This window comes from Dreissena polymorpha, chromosome 1 (genome assembly GCF_020536995.1).
Source record: "Dreissena polymorpha isolate Duluth1 chromosome 1, UMN_Dpol_1.0, whole genome shotgun sequence".
Lineage (NCBI taxonomy): Eukaryota > Metazoa > Mollusca > Bivalvia > Myida > Dreissenidae > Dreissena > Dreissena polymorpha.
Window position 1 is genome coordinate 27,042,753 of NC_068355.1, and position 8,857 is coordinate 27,051,609.

The window sequence follows — 8,857 nt, forward strand, 5'->3', positions numbered from 1 at the left end:
ATGGTAGATCTCAAAGCTAGGAACATGTTAATCGTTTGAAGATTGAATTATTTGGATGCATTACTTTATTACTGAAACAACTATAATATTTTGAACACAATAATGTCCATATATGTATAAAAAAAATACATGGTTATCAAAAAAGCTTTTGCCCGTAAATAAGGTTGCACCTGTTATCATATTAATAATTAAAATACGTTTGTAATTAACAGTAAATACTAAATATACGTCCCGTTATGATTCACATCCATACGGTATTATTCACACCTATTCACACCTATCAGTCTATATATTATCAGTGGGACGAAACGTCCAATGCCTCCCTACACAAATATCAGAGGCACGAACTGGTAGTGGCATGAATTATCATAGTGTCGTTCTGTGGTAAAAGGTAATGGCCTATTAGGCAATATATCGTAAACAAACAATATGAATTAATTATTTGAAGGCCTTACCGAACATTCTACGCAGAATGGAGTTTTGTGTTCGTTCCTTGGAAATAAACAAACGAAATATTCCCGCGATGTTTACTGTGTCAATGTTTTATGTAGTCGTGAAAATAGCGTTTTTAACAATTCGTTCCTTCGCATTTGGAACCAAAATGTGTGTGTTTTTTAACAAAGTCTTTTCTCCAAGTCAGTAACAGCGTCGTTGCTATGTCTAGTTGCGCTTAATCAAAATTGTATTTAAAACAAATCATTGAAAATAACTGTGCCTAACAATATCAGTTGCCGAATATTATCATAAATGTAGATCTACACAATTAGAAGCACAATATGCTCTCTTCATATATGTTAGGGTTATGACTGAAAAACGAAAAAGGCTCATATCCGCGGAAAGAGCTTTTATTGACCGTATGGGTTTTATAACAATCTGAACACTTCGGACAGTGTGCTACACATCGCCGGTATGGCGGAATTGTCCGAGGATTCCCGATTGGGTTTTATGATAAACTATTACAAAAATGTAACGAATATTGAAATAGAAAAAAATATCATATTAAATTATGTTCACACTGAACATTTTCACCAACTTCATGATTTATTGATGAATGTGCGAAAGTTTTTCTGGTTAAACAATAAAAAGATCCGGAAAGGGTCGAACACACCGGAAATGTAATTCTGTCATTTTCTTTAAAAATTATAATGTCCCTTTCCGTGGTGTTAATTAAGGGCCACATGTCAAATTGCAAGAATACTGTATCGGACAATAATCGATAATCATGATAAATATACATATAATTCAATAAAGATAAAGTCAGTATAGGTACATTACACGTGTTTGTACATTGGAGTCTATTTTTGTATCGCATGCTATAAAATAGTAATTATTTCATAATTTTCTTCACATGCTTCAAAGTCATTTCGTCACACTAATGACGTCATTTTGTGTTTTGAAATGTATTGATGCATGCCACGGGAGAAAGGGTAACTTTTCAGCGAAAGGGAAACGGCTGTTGATTATTTTCTTGAAAAATGGGGCATAAAAGAAACATTCACTCGTGATCAGAGAACAATAATATTTTCACTTATGGCTGCGCCATCCTTGAAAATATATTGTATATGATCTCTCGTGAAATAACAAACGATCTTACACTGAAATGAACAAATATCCTCTATTTAATCTTTTTGCATAACACGTCGTTTCTGTTCGTTTATTTTCCTTTTTTAAAAACAACAAAAGCATTGGTGTATCGTTTCATCATTATATTCGTTTTTGGGTACAATGAGGTAATAATATACATTTCAACAGATAATTATATTACATATAAGTTAAATGTTGATTTCATATCAATAATTCAAATTAAAATTCTGTTCGAAAAAAATATGGTAAAAATGTACAACTATTAGAAGTAGACATGGTAATAACTGTTTAATAACAGTATATTAACGACTTTTGAATTCTTACATGCGAGTTTATAAAACGTCATGGCGATGCTGAACAGTGAATAAAACTTGGCTGACCTGGTTATGCAATTCACTACAATCCAAACACTTGTTCAGGGTCAGTTAAATCCTGAAAATAAAAAAAACAAGATATTAACAACAATAAGTAGATTTTCAAAACAGAGCCAATAAAACGAATCAATGTGTGATTAATATTAATGTATACATTTACAAAAACATAGTTGCGTGTATTTCATAATTCTAAAATTAGCGCATTTGCAAGTGATGCGGGTTTACAGGATGTTGGGTTCGAGTGGTTTCGATGAGTTCAAAATATAAAGACAATAAAGAGACCACCAACAATTTGCTGTCAAGTGTCTGATGGTTATGATACATTTCGGATTAAACACAAACATACAAGTGTTGGTCTTTTTTAGGAGTAATCGTTCAAATCAGCCCAAACGCGGCAAAAACGCGACTTTTCTCGGGAAGACATCAAATTCAGGCGACATACTTTGTCCCACTTTTGCCGAGCACTCCGGTCCCACGCACTTGTTGTTGTAACCTGAACAATGAACACTATGCACATGCAGGTTGTTTCGAAGTGTATTAATATGAACATTGTCAAATTTCACAAGTAAGATGTGAAATTTTAAAAATAATATCATAACCTTCGATTGGCAGAAAATAAACAGCTCAGCTTGTAAAACCACGGGGTCATGTAGTTTCAGAGAAAATTATGCGACTCATTTTTATATTGAAGTATGTATAAACACTATAGCCCCACGCAGGGGTAAGGCGCTTTACTTTCGTTCTACGATGATTTAAAAAGAGATTTTGTGATAAAAATAAGGACCTAAATAATCTACCTAAGCAAATATCAGCCTTTGACTCACAATTTGTTATTCACTTAATTAACATATACATAGAATAAATGGCGTGTTGTATTTTAATACATACGGTATTTTCGAACAACTATTACCTTCTATTCCTTAAAATGAATATCTGAATTGTAAAGTATGCGTCAGTTGTAAGATTGAAAAATAGTGATAGTAGTAGTAGTAGTAGTAGTAGTAGTAGTAGTAGTAGTAGTAGTAGTAGTAGTTGTAGTTACACTTTTCAGAAATTATACTTTTTACACATTACACTTTACAATTTTTTTTTAATTACTTTTTTATTGATTCGTATTTTTGAACTGTGTTGAATAAATTTTTTATTACTTTTTTCGTTGATTCGTATTTTTGAACTGTGTTGAATTAATTTTTTATGTGAAAAAATTTATAACAATAAAACGGAAAATGTGCCAATATAACAAAAAAAAATGAAAATATTTAACAACAACTGAAACCACAAAAATTCGCATTGTGAAGGAGATCAAGTTGATGTTTGTGGATCAATGTCCCAATGTTCATTTATGAGTTAATTTGCATGTCAAAGTGTATGAGGTCCTTTCGCCTACGTGACTGCATTTACTTTCTACAAACAAGGACGTTTGGTCGAATACTGAATTAAAGCACCAATTTACAGCAATTAAGTTATTGTCACTGTATATGTAATTTTGGTGTGCTGTTGGGCGGAGATCCGGAAAAACCAGAGGACATCCCTCTATCCGAAGAGCAAACCGGACATGTGTATATTAGTTCCCCGGTGATGCCTCTCCCAGCTGCAATGCGTGGCTCGATGACGTCACAGTTTGACAACCTATGGCGAATTTCGCGTCCGGCCAGCAATAACAACAGGAACGGACGCCAATATTTACCTCTCACTCCCCTGGGTCCGCCCATCATCCCACCGCCACTTCTGGCCCCTCCACTGCCGCCATTTCCGGCGCCCATACAGAACAGGCCCGTGCAGCCGCCATTACCGCTTCCACTGACTACCGGAAACATCGGGTTGATGCCGCCTGTAATGAAGAAATGCAGTGCTCGTGTATATACGCACCATGTGGCATTTTAAAACAAAATTTGTTGTAGAATATGGAAAAAAGCATCGTCATTGTCCTGGCGACTTTTAAAAGAAATCGGATTTATCCATTAAGAGCCATTCTTCCATGCAACTCCATCCAGCTCCTTCTTTCATAGCATGAAGTATGATTTGGACCCCTATATAACGTTTCGATATATTTTCCGCCCAAGAAGCGGGTCGGACGAACGATACAAGCGAAATTTATGATCCGAACTCACTTCGTAGGCATCGCACGCTCGAAATGACCTCAATTCATCAATTTCCCCACATAAGGCCACTGCAGAGACACAGTTTAAGTCATTATAATAGTGAAATACATGTTCAATTAAACATACATAGGTCATGCAATATAGAAGTTTAAGAGATTAACTCAAGGTTTTATAACGTCGATTTGCGGATACGTAATATTTTCTTAAAATAGTGCATATATAATGTACGTATTCATTTAATGTGCGTGTTTTGTGATTCTTAAAGCGGGACTGCACGATTTTGTTAAATCATTAATATGAATTTATATTAAATGTGTAAAAAACGTATAAGACATATATTTCAATATTACGAACAGAACCATGGATTGACTCACATTTTAGATCTAATAAAAATAGAGATCAATATATGTATAAATTCAAGAAATATGGGGAAAAATAATTTTATAAACAATTCTGTGTTTATCGAAATAAAGTCCAAAAGGCAGTTTAAAAGGCAGAAGCAACCTAAATCCACGAGCAGCTAGAAGAATGTAAACACAATCCAAAATCACTCTGGGCTCATTTAAAATCATTAGGGTATAGTGACACAAGTTAATCTTCACCAAATGTTGTCCTTAAAATAAAAGACCGTCTTTGTTTTGAAGCTAAAAATATAGCTGATCATTTCAATCATTTCTTTACCACGGTAGCCGCCGTCTTGGTAGACAAACTTCCAGCTGCTCCAAATTGTTTTCATGTAGCCTGTGATGCTTTTAAAGCTTTTTACATAAAAAGAAATCCTGAAGCTAAGTCGTTTAAACTCCGTATATTCTCCGAACAATTTGTTCACAAGGAATTACGTAAGTTAAATTGTTCGAAAAGCACAGGTTTAGATGATATACCTGCCCGATTTTGGAAAGATTCATCCTTTATTAAAATTCACATTACATTTTTAATTAATAGCTCTATTGTAAATAATTATGTTCCAGATGCTATGAAAAGTGCCAAAGTTAAGCCTCTTTTTAAGAAGAATGATAGATCTGATGTTTGTAATTATAGGCCAGTTAGCATATTGTCAATAGTTTCAAAAATTCTTAATCGCGCCGTATACAACCAGCTGGAGTCTTTTTACGTCAAAAACAACATTTTGTACAAATATCAGAGTGGGTTTAGGGGAGGTACTCTACCGACTCCTGCCTTATCTATCTTACAGATCACATTCGTGCACAGACCTCTAGGGGTATGTTCACGGGTATGATTATGCTTGATCTTCAGAAGGCTTTCGACACCGTGGACCATGACATCATTTGTCGAAAGCTCCTGGAGATGGGTGTGGAGTCGTTTGAGTGGTTCCGCTCATATTTGACTGATAGGACTCAGTCTGTTCACGTAAATGATGCAAGGTCGGACTTCCGGTCGGTTGTGTGCGGTGTCCTACAGGGCAGTATTATTGGACCTTTATTGTTCCTGGCATATATAAATGATATGAGCACAAGCATTAGTTCGTTTTGCAAACTTATACTTTATGCAGACGATAGTGCCATTTTGTTTTCCCACAAAGATCCATCTTATATTAGCCAGGTTCTAGGCAAAGAGCTAGAAAATTGCAGTAAATGGCTAATTGATATCAAACTGTCTTTGCATCTTGGGAAAACAGAATGTATTCTTTCTAGATCCAAGAAAAAGTTAAGCAAAATCCAAAATTTTACTTTTTCATGTAATGGCCAGGATATAAAATCTACAAGTACAGTTAAATATCTCGGTTCATTTTTAGATTCAGATGTGTCAGGTACATCTATTGTAGATAGTATTTTAAGTAAAGTTAATTCAAGAATTACATTTTTATATCGTCAACAAAGTTTTTTAAATAAGTTCCTTTGGAAGACTCTTTGTTATTCCTTAATACAATGCCATATAGACTACGCATCATCTTCCTGGTTCTGTGGTCTTACACAATCTTTAAAAAAGAAACTGCAGGTAGCTCAAAACAAAGTTTTACGTTTAATTCATAACTACTATTGTAGAACATCACTTAGTGTTGCAGATTTTAAGGATCTTACATTTCTGAATATTGAATATAGATGTAAACAATTGCGACTTAATCATGTATATAAGATTTTTAACAATATAGCTCCCAGTTATATGCACAACAATTTCACTAAATGTAGTAATATCCACTCGTACGGGACTAGATCTCATGATAAGGGTGATTATCACCTAAATCCAGTTGATACTTTTACTTCGAAATCTTTTTACCATAATGCAATAAAAGACTGGAATAACTTGCCAAAAAATATACGATGCACAAAGTCTAAGAATACGTTCAAAAAACTTGTTAAGAAACATTTATTAGAAGAAATGGAAAAAGTTGAGAAACAAGAGTATCTGTATTACTAACTTTTTATCATTTGGCTTTAGATCTGTAAACCATATTGTAATACATTTTTAAAATGTAAACTATATTGCTATACATTTTTAAACTGTAAAGCATTTTGTAATACATTTTTAAAATGTGTTTATGCAATCCTGTCAAGTTCATTATCATACCATGTGTTTTCGTATTTAAAAACAAGAATTGTTTTATTAATACCATAATATGACATTGTGAGACCGTTGTCACTTTTTTCCATCATATATTACGAATTTATGATATAATATTACGTCACTCAGATCAACATGTGACGGCTTTGGACCCCGTTGGAAATAAGTTTTGTACGATCTTTCGTCAAAACTTTACGGGTTATCCAGTGCACTTTTATGTCTATATTTCAACATAATTTAATTTTTACCAATAAGTGTGATAAAGTGTAATAGAGTTTATTATCTATGATGGTGACTATCTGTGATATTTCTGAATTGATAATAACTGTTCATATGGATTGTAGTATTTTGTTTTGTGCACAAATAAAATTATTATTATTATTAAAGTTAAGAAGAACGTGTGTCGAAAAATGCGAAATAAGCCAGATATTTTATTCTGAAATCGAAAATGTCTGTATTATAGTCGAATTCGACAGCATGCATATAATGCATGTACGATGTGAATCTAAATTTATTCATACGACACACAAACACTAACTCCGATCCTAATAAAAAAGACGAATGCTGCGGTTATTGTAGGAACATATGTACGAAATATTTTCGTCACAATCGGCTCGGGAAGCTAATCTGTCTTTGCTGCATTTTATGAAATTGGTCTTCAATGTATAATTTTTTTCTTGCCTATTTTGTGTTATTGTAACATATTTTGTATCAATTTATTACGATTTAACACATATTAAATTCGTGCAGTCCCGCTTTAATATACATATTACAAAAACTAATTGAGATTATTCTTCAAAAAGTCGTCGCGCACATAAGTCCTTTCTTTACATTCATTTACACATTAATGTTATTCAATCGGTTAACCACGGGTGGTCGGACGGAAGGACATGTGTAATGTATCATGTTTCCCATTCCGTGTGGGCATGTAACTAAACAGGTCAAAACTTATATTGAAATAGAAGCAAGGGCGTTCTGTGTTTTACCATAACATGAATTACACAATGTCTTTTATGTGTTATACCATAACATGAAGTACAAAATGTCTTCTATGTGTTATACCATAACATGAAGTATAAAATGTCATCTACGCATATTGAGGTCTTTGATAAGAATACCATCAACGGGGTCATTTGTTATTTGTCTTTTTATTTAAACACCGTATGAGTGTATTTTTAAATTTGCCGCATTAAGACACCATTGAATTAGTTGAATGCTAAACCCATTTCTTTATGGTTGGAAATTATGAAAGCGGTGATACAACTCGGAACCCCTCGACCAAAAGATGGACAATATATTAGCCGCGTTCTTGGAATATTGGGTTTAATACATATGCTTTATAAACGTCTCAAATTAGTATGTGCAGTCCGCATAGGCTTATCAGGGACGACACTTCCCGCCAAGACAGGGACGACACTTCCCGCCAAGAAAGGGACGACACTTCCCGCCAAGACAGGGACGACACTTCCCGCCAAGACAGGGACGACACTTCCCGCCAAGACAGGGACGACACTTCCCGCCAAGACTGGTAATTTCGTCCAGAAGACACTTCTTTTAAACAGTAAATTCCTTAAAAGCGGAAACTGTCGTCCCTGATTAGCATGCGCGAACTCCTTTTAACATCAGTTATGCATTCAATTCCGTTTTACAAGAAAGAGCCTCATATTTTGTTGATGAAGTTAAATGCAAAAACGAAATAACAGTACCTCCGCTTCCCGGACATATCGACCCGAAACAACTAGAAGACGACCCGCTAACGACTTTAATAGCTCCTCATTCGTCCATCCCGCCACCTGAAGCGCTCCCGTCACTGGTTCCAACCGACGCTGCATTTCAGGGATCACCACCTCCGCCACTGCTACCGGTTCCTGAACCAGATCCCCAAGAGTCTCTTCCAGCACTTGCGCCGTCACCGCTCCCGGACGATGAGAGCCCGTTGCCGCTTGAGGAGCTCATACCGGATGCTGAAGTGGTTGGTTCTTTTGTGGTTTGTTCCAAATTTTGCAGTGTTGCGAAGATCCTAGAATGGTATCATCATCATCATCATCATCATCATCATCATCATCATCATCATCATCATCATCATCATCATCATCATCATCACCACCACCACCACCATCATCATCATCATCATCATCATCATCATCATCATTATCAGAACCGACATCATGATCTTAATCATCAAATACAACAGCATCCCCGTCGATACCATCATCAACCGACACATCATCATAGATATCTTCATAATCATCATCAACATCATGAGCAACATGGTTA